This window comes from Lissotriton vulgaris, chromosome 3_2 (assembly GCF_964263255.1).
Source record: "Lissotriton vulgaris chromosome 3_2, aLisVul1.2, whole genome shotgun sequence".
NCBI lineage: Eukaryota > Metazoa > Chordata > Amphibia > Caudata > Salamandridae > Lissotriton > Lissotriton vulgaris.
Genome location: NC_141690.1, coordinates 270,442,189 through 270,457,597, shown reverse-complemented (window position 1 = coordinate 270,457,597; position 15,409 = coordinate 270,442,189). Strand labels below are relative to the sequence as shown.

The 15,409-nt window shown below is 43.5% G+C and overlaps 1 pseudogene; it reads left to right on the top strand.

The window, feature by feature from the left end:
• The first annotated feature begins 6,432 nt into the window (after window positions 1–6,432).
• Window positions 6,433–7,648, top strand: LOC147725663 (uncharacterized; annotated as a pseudogene).
• The last annotated feature ends 7,761 nt before the right edge of the window (window positions 7,649–15,409 follow it).

Genomic DNA, 15,409 nt, shown 5'->3' with positions numbered 1-15,409 from the left:
CTTTGTTCCTACAGTTTTAGGAAAGAGATATGGCACTGGGAGTCTGGTTAGCAGGGACCCAGTGCACTTTCACTTCGAAAACACCAGGCAAAAAGTGGGGGCTAACCATACCTTTCCTAGATATATTAAAAGTTTAGTTCCATGTTGGACATGGCATTCTTAGGGGAATTTACCCCAAAACATTTAGCTTTTTCTTCCTAGTCTTTGCTGACTCTCCTCATAAGCATAGGAATCTGGGCTCCTTCCCACTGTACTGCAGAGGGAAGGTGCATGCGCCCACCTCACCCGCATTGGGCAGGGTGTGCATACGCGATGGGTTTAGGTGCTGCGCATCCTGTAAACAGGTACACCACATACCCGGGGCAGGTACAGCACTGGCTAGTAAGAAAGACAATACGGTCCAGGAATCCCAACACTGGATATGAATACCAAATCAGTTTTACTTGGGGGAAAATTGGCTCAAGGCTCTGGACCTCCCCAGCCTCTAAAGAACAAAGGTAAACAGAAGTTTGTGAGCGTTTTATTCCTCCTTTCCAATATTTTCATTCGTTCCCATCAATGGGCAAATTTTCATTAATTGTTAGAGATGCCACAGTACCAATTGATTTTTGTAAACAAAGTTCTTTTTATTAGTGTTATAACACTGTTTCATCCATTTTTGCTCAATTCTTATTTGTCCAATATGCAGTTAGATCTTACAACAAGGAACAGAACAGCCGACACATGTTTCGCCCTGTTTGGCTGGTCAAGCCAGGGCTTCTCAAGGCTGTTGATTTAAGAAAGAAAAGCAAATATATGTGTTTGATCAGCCAAACGAAGGCCGGACATTTCAGAACAAAAAAGAAAATAGGTGAAAAGTAGGCCCAAATACCAAGGCTAGTGCTTTTAAAAGCAGTTAAGAAAAAAATCCAGCTTTCTAATATTCAGTGCAATATTGTAAAAATTGTGATGTTGAGAGCCTGAGTTGAGTGTTAGAACCATAGAAACCGAGTGAAATCATTTAAAAAGTCTCTTATGGAAACTGCAGGATGAAATGTAACCTAAGAGGAAGGCTCATGCAGTGCATATTAAAGTGAGACGAAAAATAGAGAAAGGGGAACGATAGCGTGCTGGCAAGTATCAATGTGTTTTTTAAATTTTTTATTAGTATTTGTGACGTAAAGGTAAAACGTGCTAAGTGCACGTTTGACTTAGATATAAAGCATACGCATGCATAGTAGTTATCTGAGCATGCAATGACATGCCATTCCTTGTGTATAGAACAGTAAGGATCAAAGTTTACCTATTTTACAGTCTTTACACTGGTTTACCAGGCAGCGAAGTTTCATGAGCATTCATAATCACATATTGATGTACAGATCCTCAGTATTCTTTATAGTAATCTACCAACATAAATACATTATATCAGCCGGTTACACATACCATTTTCAAACAACATTCTCAATACTGTTCTGTGTAATCAGGGTCTTAGAAGTTTTCATATGTCATTCAAGAAACATATACAGAGTCCAACACAGGTTGAGCGTACATTTTGTAAACATTCACAAAATTATATTTCATCTGTTCTATTATTCATAGATAAAACCCAGTTAGTATCAAGCAATGGCCCAATGCCTCATATTTATCTTCTTGTGCATATCTTTTAGGCGCACTAAAAATCGCAAGTTGTCAAAGGAGAAGGAAAACAGGGCTATACATCTGACAGAATTGCATACAGCGAACCTATGTCAGGCGTAGTATTATATCGTTTTGCTATATTACTACCACTAAGCGCATTTCATCGCTTTGGCAGGTTTCGCATGCGTGATGATATTTAGACACCAGGAATGATCTCTTAAAAAAGAGACAAATTGTCGCAGAAGAGGGGGAGGAGAAAAACGACCGATGCAGGCTACCGCTGTAATTTAAGAGACATGCCCTCATTAGCAAGTAATCAGCCATGTGTGTTAAAGCTGAATGTGATGGCAATGTCACTTACTTGTCAAGAGCAGTGTGAGTCCGGTCAGGGGTCTGGTACACAGTCAAAATATCGAATCTTTAATTTCGACTTACACTTATATCGAGTTGCTAATATCGAAGGGACAGAATATAGATGTCCAGAATATCGATGGCCAGAATATCGACCCTAAGGTAAGTAATATCGAAATTACTTATATCGATAGCATATATATCGATGTAAGTAATATCGACATTACTTATATCGATAGCATATATATCGATGTAAGTAATTTCGATTCACTAATATGTGTTAGAAATTTTAGTTAAGTATTTAAATTAATTGTTATAACATGTGTTTAATATTTTTTATAAATAAAAAATATATAAAAGTAAATTATATGTTTTACTACCAGAGCGGGTTGTGGGTTTTTAGGGGAATAGGGTGGGAAGTAATTTATTTGTAATTAATTAATTATTTTTTAATGATTAATTTATTGCAATTAAATATTAATTGGCAATTAATTATTTTAATTGATTAATTGATTAATTAATTGATAATTTATGTATATTTATAAGTAAATTATTTGTTTTACTACTGGAGCGGTTTGTGGGTTTATAGGGGAATAGGGTGGGAAGTAATTTAATTGTAATTAATTAAATAATTTTTATGCATATTTTAATTTGTAATTAATTATTAATTGGAAATGATTTATATTAATTGATAAATTAATTATTTTATTGGTAATTAATTTTTTTAATTGATAAATTAATTATTTAAATGTAATTAATGTTTTTAAATGATAAAGTAATTATGTAATTGGTAATTAATGTAATTTTCAATTAAATGTTATGTGTTACTACTGGAGCGGGTTGTGGGTTTATAGGGGAATAGGGTGGGAAGTAATTTAATTGTAATTCATTAAATAATTTTTAAGCATATTTTAATTTGTAATTAATTATTAATTGGTAATGAATTATATTAATTGATAAATTAATTATTTTATTGATATATAATTTTCTAATTGATAAATTAATTATTTATTTGGTAATTAATATTTTTAATTGATAAAGTAATTATGTAATTGGTAATTAATGTAATTTTAAATTAAATGTTATGTGTTACTACTGGAGCGGGTTGTGGGTTTATAGGGGAATAGGGTGGGAAGTAATTTAATTGTAATTCATTAAATAATTTTTAAGCATATTTTAATTTGTAATCAATTATTAATTGGTAATGAATTATATTAATTGATAAATTAATTATTTTATTGATATATAATTTTTCTAATTGATAAATTAATTATTTATTTGGTAATTAATATTTTTAATTGATAAAGTAATTATGTAATTGGTAATTAATGTAATTTTAAATTAAATGTTATGTGTTACTACTGGAGCGGGTTGTCGGTTTATAGAGGAATAGGGTGGGAACTGATTTAATTACAAATAATTTATTATATTTTTATGTATAATTTAATTTTTAATAAAAAAATTATTTGCAATTAATTAATTCAATTGATTAAGTAATTATTTAATTGATAATTAATTTTCAATTAAATGTTATGTGATAGTACTGGAGTGTGTTGTGTGTTTATAGGGGAATAGGGTGGGGTGGGAATAGTAATATTTACCCTTACGCTATCCAACACTTTCCCTACTGTTGCACTCTCTGGAGTGGGAATAGTAATTTTTTACCCCTACGCTATCCAACACTTTCCCTACTGTTGCACCCTTTGGAGTGAGAATAGTAATTTTTACCCACACGCTATCCAACGCTTTCCCTACTGTTGCACCCTCTTGAGTGGGAATAGTAATTTTTACCCCTACGCTATCCAACACTTTCCCTACTGTTGCACCCTCTGGAGTGAGAATAGTAATTTTAACCCACCCGCTATCCAACGCTTTCCCTACTGTTGCACCCTCTGGAGTGGGAATAGTAATTTTTACCCCTACGCTATCCAAAACTTTCCCTACAGTTGCACCCTCTGGAGTGAGAATAGTAATTTTTACCCACCCGCTATCCAACGCTTTCCCTACTGTTGCACCCTCTGGAGTGGGAATAGTAATTTTTACCCCTACGCTTTCCAAAAATTTCCCTACTGTTGCACCCTCTGGAGTGAGAATAGTAATTTTAACCCACCCGCTATCCAACGCTTTCCCTACTGTTGCACCCTCTGGAGTGGGAATAGTAATTTTTACCCCTACGCTATCCAACACTTTCCCTACTGTTGCACCCTCTGGAGTGAGAATAGTAATTTTTACCCACCCGCTATCCAACGCTTTCCCTACTGTTGCACCCTCTGGAGTTGGAATAGTAATTTTTACCCCTACGCTATCCAAAACTTTCCCTACTGTTGCACCCTCTGGAGTGAGAATAGTAATTTTTACCCACCCGCTATCCAACGCTTTCCCTACTGTTGCACCCTCTGGAGTGGGAATAGTAATTTATACCCCTACGCTATCCAACACTTTCTCTACTGTTGCACCCTCTGGAGTGAGAATAGTAATTTTTACCCTTTGTTATCCAACGCTTTCCCTACTGTTTCACCCTTTGGAGTGGGAATAGTAATTTTTACCCTTACGCTATCCAACATTTTCCCTACTGTTGCACCCTCTGGAGTGGGAATAGTAATTTTTACCCCTACGCTATCCAACACTTTCCCTACTGTTGCACCCTCTGGAGTGAGAATAGTAATTTTTACCCACCCGCTATCCAACGCTTTCCCTACTGTGGCACCCTCTGGAGTGGGAATAGTAATTTTTCCCCTACCCTATCCAACATTTTCCCTACTGTTGCACCCTCTGGAGTGAGAATAGAAATTTTTACCCATCCGCTATCCAACGCTTTCCCTACTGTGGCACCCTCTGGAGTGGGAATAGTAATTTTTACCCCTACGCTATCCCACACTTTCCCTATTGTTGCACCCTCTGGAGTGAGAATAGTAATTTTTACCACCCGCTATCCAACGCTTTCCCTACTGTTGCACCCTCTGGAGTGGGAATAGTAATTTATACTCCTACACTATCCAACACTTTCCCTACTGTTGTACCCTCTGGAGTGGGAATAGTAATTTTTACCCACCCGCTATCCAACGCTTTTCCTACTGTTGCACCCTCTTGAGTGGGAATAGTAATTTCTACCCTTACGCTATCCAACACTTTCCCTACTGTTGCACCCTCTGGAGTGGGAATAGTAATTATTGTTAAGTAAGTATATATTATATATGATTTGTTAATTTGTCTTTTTTTTTTTATTAAATATGTATTTTTTTTAACCATTATTAAATATAATTAAATATGTTTAAGTAATTTATAAGTATTATTTACAGTATTTTTCATGTTTTTTTAAACCCAAAAAAAACCCGATATTTTTAACATCGATATTTTTAACATCGATATTATTTTTTCGATATTTTGGTACTTACCATGTTGTACATAGGGCGTCGATATTCTTGCAATCGATATAATTACGCCGATATTTGTGTAGGTCAAAATTCTGTCTGTCGAAATTCTGTCATAGATCCCAGGGGTCTCCGGGTAAATCCGCTGTGTTTAGCATCTCCATTACAGGGTCATTTAAATGTTGTGCGACATGTTTTAACCCGGAAGTGAGTATGAGCACGTGATCGGGAAGTCTCCCCAAACGTCTTATACGAATGCATAAAGTTTCATATTATGCATGATGACATGTCCTATTTTAAGGTGTACAACAAATTCTATGTCAGTCCACGGAGGCTCAGATTATGCTTCTCTTCATTTTACTGACAAATACAGCAGCCAATAAAAACTTTAAACTGGCATGACCCCGGAAGGACAACCCCCTCCAACAGTCTGCACCAATCACTATCAACTCCAACATATAATTGTCCATGTTTAACCATACGACCTCCTCTTTCTTTGCTGCTGCAGCAGCGAGTTAAGTGCCCTTTACGTTACTACTTTGTTGTGGTTAATTGTTTTAAGGGCGGTGGTTGTTAATGGTGCGTGAGCGTGTCCTTGACTTATTGTTGATAATGTGTTATTTATGCCTTCGCATTTATTGACTGTAATTGCTCCCGTTGCGTTGTTTATGCCCCATACATTTATTTCATGAGGGCGCGAGTCGTCGGAGCGTGAGACTTGATCGGTAGGGGGTGGTGGAGCAGGAGGAGACAGATGCGAGCCTCTCGCGCTCAGAAGGCAGTCGAGTTCGGCCCCCACACGCGACGCGCATGCGTGAGGAGCCAACTTTCGTTTTTGCAGTACCGGCTCCTCGCACATCGCTCGTCTTTAGACTGCATAAATCCTGGTCTCAGCGAACGCTTACCGGAGCGTGTCCGGATTAGAGCTAGGCTCTAGGGGAGAATTTGTGTGCATAAAGGGGTCTCCTTCCACCTTGAACTTGGCCTCATTGAGGGTTGAACATTGGAAACTACAGTGTGTGTGTGTGTGTTAGAGGCACCCCAGGGCTACTCCCCCCCTAGAAGTTCCTCCAAACCTCCCTGCTCTAGAGCTATGGCGTACTACGCCGAGGAGGATAACCAATGGGCAGAATATAACGAATACGAAGAGTATGAGCCACAAGAAGAACAATTGGAGGAAAATTTGGTGGAGGCCCTGGATACCCATGTCCAAGGGTCGGTTAATAAAGCACTAATCAAGGCCCTCAAGCCTTTTACTAAACCCCTTCAGAAATATGGCAAGAGAAAGTTTAAGTCAGCCCGCAAGGGTGAAACCTCTACTCAATCCTCGGCCCAAGTATTGGCACAGATGGCCAGGAATGTCATGAAGGATCATGGCTCAATGGCGAACGATACATCTGGGGATTCTTCCCCGACCCCACCTGACACCTCTGATTCAGAGGTGGACTCAGTGGTTTCCAGAAAGAAATCTAAGAAGGAAAAACACACCGCCTACAAAGCAGATGATAGTCAGGTGCCAAAGAACCTTCTTTTTGATCCTAACAGTATTGTGCACCCTAGGTCCACAGAATGGGTGCCATGTCTGGAAGTGGCGCATTATGTGGGTAACAACCTGCAACAAGGTTTCAACAGTGGAGTGAGAGCCACACTGCAATCTGAGTGCCCCAGACCTTCCTTGACAGGGAAGGTAGCGGATACGCCGGACTTGGATCCCACAATGGCGGCGTTTATGAGGAAGTTTGTGAAGGATCCAAAAAAGGGGCTGGATAGAGCATGGCGGGGGTGTCAGGACAAAATGTTGGATGTCGCTGGACCCCTTACGAAGATTCTAGACGCGGCCGTTAAGGCAAAAGACAAAAATGTACCACTGGATTTATCTGAGGTTCTAGAATGGGCACAACGTGCCATGTGCTTCTTGGGGAATGCAAATGTGGCCCTATCTACGGAGCGGAGACATTCTTTTCTTATGAGAATCGATTCCCAACTGGCGGAAATGGCTCCTTCCGAACCAGGCTCCCTGGCTAATGCTATGCTTTTTGGGGACAAGTTTGTTAAGGAAATGGGCAAGTATGTTGCCACCTTCTCCGCACTGGACAAGGCACAATCAAACATCAAGAGAGTATTCCACACTGGTGTTTTTGATAGGGCCGGACGCCCACGAGGTCGAGGGTCCAGCCGAGGTTACGCACAGACCTCGCGTGGAGCAGATCAGAGAGGCAGAGGCAACTGATGCTTCAACTTCTACCCCTCCCGCGATAGAGGAGGTCGAGGCAAAGGCAGAGAGGACCCTATCGTGGACAGCAGAATAACTCAGGAGACAACTCCTATTCAGGTACGGCTTCTATGTCCATCAGAGCATATGGTGGGAGGCAGACTGTCTCTTTTTCTCCACAGGTGGCGAATGCTCACGAACGACCCTTGGGTGTTACAAACAGTACAGGGTTTTCACATAGAGTTCTATGCCTCCCCAGTACAGCGGCAGAGGCCGAATCCCCTTCATTTTTCCCAAACAGAGCAGAGTTTCATCGACGCGGAGATATGCTCCTTGCCCAGAAGGGAGCGATCATGGAATTCACCCCACACGATCTAGGCTACATAAGCACCGTCTTTGTGGTCCCCAAAAAGGACCAAGGGTATCGTCTGGTGTTGAACCTCAGGGAGTTCAATGGCTAGGTTGTGTATCGACACTTCAAAATGGAAGGTATACACCTCCTGCGCGACATTCTGTTGGCACAGGATTGGATGGTACGTCTGGACTTGAAAGACGCCTACCTGGCAGTGTCCATTTTTCCCCCACACCGGCGGTTCCCACAGTTTCAATGGCGCAACCGATGGTTCGAGTTTTCCGCCATGCCCTTTGGACTGTCCTCCGCCCCATGGTGTTTCACCAGGCTGATGAAACCCATCGTGCAGAGGTTGAGGGAAAGAGGCGTTCCCCTCATTATTTACCTCAACGACATATTGATTTTAGGACAGTCGCCAGAGGTGGTGTTACTCCATCTGTCATGGACGATCCAACTCCTTCAGGACTTGGGCTTCCTTCTGAATTTACAGAAGTCCATCTTGCGACCTTCTCAAGTGATGGAGTTCCTGGGGTTCCAGATCGACTCGGTGAAAGTTCAGTTGCTCTTGCCACTCAAGAAGAGAGTAGCGGTCAAGAAGGAGTTGAGGAGAGCCCTTGCCTCTCCGACAATCTCCTTGAGGACTTTGGCGCGCCTGGTAGGGCTTCTAGCTTCTTCGATCCAGGCGATTTTTCCGGGCCCTTTACATTTCAGGGCCCTGCAGCGGTTGAAAGCGTTGCACTTGCGCAGGGGTCTGACTTATGCCCAACAAATTTCCCTTTCGGCAGAGGCTCGTACGGAGATGAACTGGTGGTTAGAGCATATGGATGCGTGGAATGGCAGAGCCATTTTCGCGGCCACCCCAGAGGTGGTGATAGAGTCGGATGCCAGCCGCTGGGGCTGGGGAGCCCGTTGCGGCTAGGTGGAGACGGGAGGTCGTTGGTCCCGCGAATAGCTGAGTCTCCACATCAATTGTCTGGAACTCCTGGCGGGTTCCTTTGCGATTCGCACTCTGTCTCCTCAGAAAGTTTCATGCTGCATTCTACTACGCATGGACAATGTGTCCGCGGTGCGATATATAAATCACCTTGGAGGCACCAGGTCCCGTCTCCTGGCGGAGATAGCCAAGGACTTTTGGCATTATTGCCTGGCCCATCAAATTTCGGTGACGGCGGAGTATATACCGGGGTCCGCTAACGTAACAGCGGATTGGAACTCTCTGTACTTGAGGGATGCCAGCGATTGAAGGTTGCATCCCAGGATTTTCAGGGCATTGGACCACAAATGGGGTCCGTGTGTTATGGATCTGTTTGCCTCACGGCTCAACAGGCAGTTGCCCCAGTTTTACAGCTGGCGCCCAGATCCCTTGGCGATCAGTTCGGACGCCTTTCTTCAGTCATGGACGACGGGCATTCTATATGCGTTTCCTCCATTCATCATGATCCCGAGGGTTCTGGCTCAAGTTCGGAGGCAGAAGGCGGAGATGGTCTTGATCTCCCCATGTTGGAAGGCACAAGCGTGGTGGAGGGAAAGAGGCGTTCGCCTCATTATTTACCTCAACAACATATTGATTTTAGGACAGTCGCCAGAGGTGGTGTTACTCCATCTGTCATGGACGATCCAACTCCTTCAGGACTTGGGCTTCCTTCTGAATTTACAGAAGTCCATCTTGCGACCTTCTCAAGTGATGGAGTTCCTGGGGTTCCAGATCGACTCGGTGAAAGTTCAGTTGCTCTTGCCACTCAAGAAGAGAGTAGCGGTCAAGAAGGAGTTGAGGAGAGCCCTTGCCTCTCCGACAATCTCCTTGAGGACTTTGGCGCGCCTGGTAGGGCTTCTAGCTTCTTCGATCCAGGCGATTTTTCCGGGCCCTTTACATTTCAGGGCCCTGCAGCGGTTGAAAGCGTTGCACTTGCGCAGGGGTCTGACTTATGCCCAACAAATTTCCCTTTCGGCAGAGGCTCGTACGGAGATGAACTGGTGGTTAGAGCATATGGATGCGTGGAATGGCAGAGCCATTTTCGCGGCCACCCCAGAGGTGGTGATAGAGTCGGATGCCAGCCGCTGGGGAGCCCGTTGCGGCTAGGTGGAGACGGGAGGTCGTTGGTCCCGTGAATAGCTGAGTCTCCACATCAATTGTCTGGAACTCCTGGCGGGTTCCTTTGTGATTCGCACTCTGTCTCCTCAGAAAGTTTCATGCTGCATTCTACTACGCATGGACAATGTGTCCGCGGTGCGATATATAAATCGCCTTGGAGGCACCAGGTCCCGTCTCCTGGCGGAGATAGCCAAGGACTTTTGGCATTATTGCCTGGCCCATCAAATTTCGGTGACGGCGGAGTATATACCGGGGTCCGCTAACGTAACAGCGGATTGGAACTCTCTGTACTTGAGGGATGCCAGCGATTGGAGGTTGCATCCCAGGATTTTCAGGGCATTGGACCACAAATGGGGTCCGTGTGTTATGGATCTGTTTGCCTCACGGCTCAACAGGCAGTTGCCCCAGTTTTACAGCTGGCGCCCAGATCCCTTGGCGATCAGTTCGGACGCCTTTCTTCAGTCATGGACGACGGGCATTCTATAAGCGTTTCCTCCATTCATCATGATCCCGAGGGTTCTGGCTCAAGTTCGGAGGCAGAAGGCGGAGATGGTCTTGATCTCCCCATGTTGGAAGGCACAAGCGTGGTGGAGGGAAAGAGGCGTTCGCCTCATTATTTACCTCAACAACATATTGATTTTAGGACAGTCGCCAGAGGTGGTGTTACTCCATCTGTCATGGACGATCCAACTCCTTCAGGACTTGGGCTTCCTTCTGAATTTACAGAAGTCCATCTTGCGACCTTCTCAAGTGATGGAGTTCCTGGGGTTCCAGATCGACTCGGTGAAAGTTCAGTTGATCTTGCCCCTCAAGAAGAGAGTAGCGGTCAAGAAGGAGTTGAGGAGAGCCCTTGCCTCTCCGACAATCTCCTTGAGGACTTTGGCGCGCCTGGTAGGGCTTCTAGCTTCTTCGATCCAGGCGATTTTTCCGGGCCCTTTACATTTCAGGGCCCTGCAGCGGTTGAAAGCATTGCACTTGCGCAGGGGTCTGACTTATGCCCAACAAATTTCCCTTTCGGCAGAGGCTCGTACGGAGATGAACTGGTGGTTAGAGCATATGGATGCGTGGAATGGCAGAGCCATTTTCGCGGCCACCCCAGAGGTGGTGATAGAGTCGGATGCCAGCCGCTGGGGCTGGGGAGCCCGTTGCGGCTCGGTGGAGACGGGAGGTCGTTGGTCCCGCGAATAGCTGAGTCTCCACATCAATTGTCTGGAACTCCTGGCGGGTTCCTTTGCGATTCGCACTCTGTCTCCTCAGAAAGTTTCATGCTGCATTCTACTACGCATGGACAATGTGTCTGCGGTGCGATATATAAATCGCCTAGGAGGCACCAGGTCCCGTCTCCTGGCGGAGATAGCCAAGGACTTTTGGCATTATTGCCTGGCCCATCAAATTTCGGTGACGGCGGAGTATATACCGGGGTCCGCTAACGTAACGGCGGATTGGAACTCTCGGTACTTGAGGGATGCCAGCGATTGGAGGTTGCATCCCAGGATTTTCAGGGCATTGGACCACAAATGGGGTCTGTGTGTGATGGATCTGTTTGCCTCACGGCTCAACAGGCAGTTGCCCCAGTTTTACAGCTGGCGCCCAGATCCCTTGGCGATCAGTTTGGACGCCTTTCTTCAGTCATGGACGACGGGCATTCTATATGCGTTTCCTCCATTCATCATGATCCTGAGGGTTCTGGCTCAAGTTCGGAGGCAGAAGGCGGAGATGGTCTTGATCTCCCCATGTTGGAAGGCACAAGCGTGGTTCCCGGTAGCAATGAGTCTCACTTGTGCATTGCCGGTGCGGACCTCATCGTTTCCGGACCTTCTTACGGACCGGTGGGTCTTCGCCACCCGTTGGTCCTTCAGGATCAGTTGTCCCTCATGGCGTGGAGACTTTCCGGCGCCGTTGGCAGGTGCCGGGAGTTTCACAAGACGCTCTCTTTTTCTTATCACAGGCATGGGCACCTTCCACACACAAGCGTTATAAGTCAGCTTGGAGACGATGGGTTGGTTGGTGTAACGAACGACAGGGAGATCCGATGGGATCTGATATCACTGTGATTGTGAACTTTTTATCTGAATTGGCGCGGTCAGGAATGGCTTATAGATCGGTGAATAACTTCCGGTCAGCTATTTTGGCGGGACATCCGCATGTTGAGGGCAAACCTGTTGGGGTACACCCCCTGGTGTGTAAGGTAGTCAGGGGGATCTGTTTAGTGAACCCCCCTCAACCCAAGTACAACGAACTTTGGGACGTTTCAGTGATCTTGCGTTTTTTGGCGGCTTGGCCGGCTAATGAGGGTCTGTCTCGCAAACAGATCTCAGCAAAGCTTACGATTTTGCTCTGTTTGATCTCCTGCAGGCGAGTGTCGGATATTCGGGCCTTGGATTTGTCAGGTAGAGTATTCACTCCCACATGAGTTTCTTTTACGATCTCTAAGCGTACAAAAACACATACAACATGCATTGTTTATCCTGCATTTCCTCATCACAGTAAGTTATGTGTAGTTAAATGTCTGAAAGTATATGAGGATTGTACTAGAGAATTTAGAACTGGTTTTGGTCAATTGTTGATTTCATTGCAGAGACCTTTCCGCCCAGTCGCCAGTGCGACTCTGGCCAGGTGGGTTACCTGGTTGTTGAACCTGGCTGGTATTGATAACACTAAATTTGGGGCTCATTCTGTGAGGGGGGCTATGGCCTCAAAATCCTTTGGTGCCAGTTCTCGGCTTCAGGATATCATGACTGCGGCAGATTGGTCATCGGAATCCACTTTTAAGATATTTTATCATAAGCCTATTATGGATGTGGCCTCAGTGGTGGTGGAGAAACTTTAAACTAGCATAATCTGAGCCTCCGTGGACTGACATAGAATGAAAAATTGACTAGCAGACGCGACAAAGAGTTTTCAATTTTATTAAGGACACGGAGGCGAGGATTGTCCCACCCGGGCTTGCAGAACTGTGTTTTCGTGCATTATTGTATGATTATGTAAAGTATTGTACCAACCCGAATGATTGTTATGGCTTGATTGTATTTCCAAGTTTGGGAATGGCCATTACGACATATATTCTTGTTTCAGGTGATCAGCACAAGCAGACTTGAGATGAACAGCCTATGATCTGGGACTGTATGCAGTTGAGCAGGAGGTGACTTCCTCGACGATGGATGTGATAGTTGCCACGTTGGCCTCCGGTCTTGTTGGACTGATGGTGTATTCGCAAAGAAAGAGGAGGTCGTATGGTTAAACATGGACAATTATATGTTGGACTTGATAGTGATTGGTGCAGACTGTTGGAGGGGGTTGTCCTTCCGGGGTCATGCCAGTTTAAAGTTTAATAGAATTGAAAATTCTTTGTCGCGTCTGCTAGACAATTTTTTATTCTTCTCTAATTTAAATTTGCATTTGCTTAGAGTCAGAAATGTAACGGCGCCTAGACTATTGAAACCCAGAAGCAAACCATGCAGATCGACGCGATGTTACGTGCGGTTCGCAAAGGTGTGGAGTGAATGTTTAGCATATTCAAATCTGATTGGCCGAGTCACATCATCCAATATTTACGTCAGATTCCATGAAAGAAAACAAACCCATCTTTGGGCTGGACATATCTTTATGTAGGCAGGCAGTCACCGCTCTACCGCGTATACGAGACGCCGGATCCACAGGGGTTCGAGTCCTCACGAGGGCAGATAGATCGGTCCGCCTAAAATTGCCTGCACTATTGTAAAAATTAGTGTAAATTTATTTTAAGGACATTTTGTAGCCGAAAAGGTTTTGAAAAGACAACAGAATTAATTATAAAGGTATTTATTCAGTAGGATGCTCTTATATTAAAAAAAGTAAAAGCGCACTCTTAAAACATGGTCCCTAAATACTATCGTCAAGACATATATACCTCCAAAATAAGAATGCTCTATGGAATGTTTCAGAGGACAGTAACTAGTGCCCTGTATAATATATTAAGCCCCCAAAACTTAATGAGGGGATGTTCAAAAAACATCAAGTCCAGGATTACAGTGTGAATCCCCATATAGTAGATGTCATTGGTGTTAGGTGAAAGAGCACTCAATTCTAAACAGTTTTTCTAAGCAGGTAGGTGTCATAACTTAAATTATCCTATTACTTTTGATAGGCTTGCTCAAACATGTACATTCCAGAAATACTTTTGTCATGGTTCATGCAAAGCAAAAATACATAGAAATGTAATTAAGGCTATATCTTAGAGCCAGTGGTGCCATTCATGTTCGATATTAAGTCCTTCTTCCACTGTCTCATAACCTATAATTAATGCACTCTCTTCTTTTCGGAGGCGTGTTTCCAGATTACCACCTCGTTTATGTTGTTTACAAAGGTGAAATTCCGTTGATTCTCATTGTACCGTAAAAAAAATTCCACCATTGGTTGACGAGTGTCAGATTTGTGGATATTACGGTAATGTTCTTGTATGCGGATTTTTAAAGATCTTGTAGTGCTCCCAATGTAATGCAGATTACATGGACAGGAAACAGTTTATGAATTCCTTCATTTTATGCTTGTGATTGTTTATATCCATTTCCTTTGTCTTTGATTTTCCCAATTTGCATACCGAGCAATTTGAACAGGTATAAAAGCCCTGTGGTTGAGTCAAAAAGTTGTTTGGTTCAGATTTAATATCCAAAACAGATGGACAAAGGATGTCTCTTAAGTTTCTGCTTCTTGAGAAACTAAGTTGTGGTTTATCATTGAGTACTTCAGATATAGTTGGATTGTCTTTTAGAAAATGCCAATTTTTGTTTAATGTTTTCCGAATATATTGATGACCGTTGTTGTATTCTGTGCAGAACCGAACTACCGGCTTTCTTTCTCCAGAATGGTTGTTATGCAGTAATTGTTGTCGTTCGGTATCTGCATATCGTTTTTGAGTTGTTTTAAGGGCTTGTGTGTTGTAGCCACAAGTTTCCAAACGGTTAGTTATCTCATTTGATTTGACCATCTAGTCTTTGGTAGAGCTGCAGTTCAGTCGTGCTCGATGATATTCTCCTGTTGGAATATTATTGATGGTATGTTTGGGATGACTGCTTGAGGCATGAAGTATTGAATTGGCACTCGTCGGTTTTCTGTGTATTTTTGTTTGCAGTTTATTGTTTTCGATATAGATGGTGAGATCAAAAAATTCAATTTCAGTTGCAGAGATGGTATATGTTATTTCAATTCCCCATCTATTGGAAGTGAGTGAAACAATGAATTGTTTCAGAAGCCTTTTGGATCCTTGCCACACGAGCAGAATGTTGTCAATATATCTGCCCTACACTATGATGTTACTAGTGTAGTCAGACTTGGTTTCACCCCATAGCCAATTTCTCTCCACTTCTCCTATCAGGAGGCAGGCATATGTCGGTGCAAATTTGGCCCCTATTGCTGTTCCCTGGAGTTGTATATAG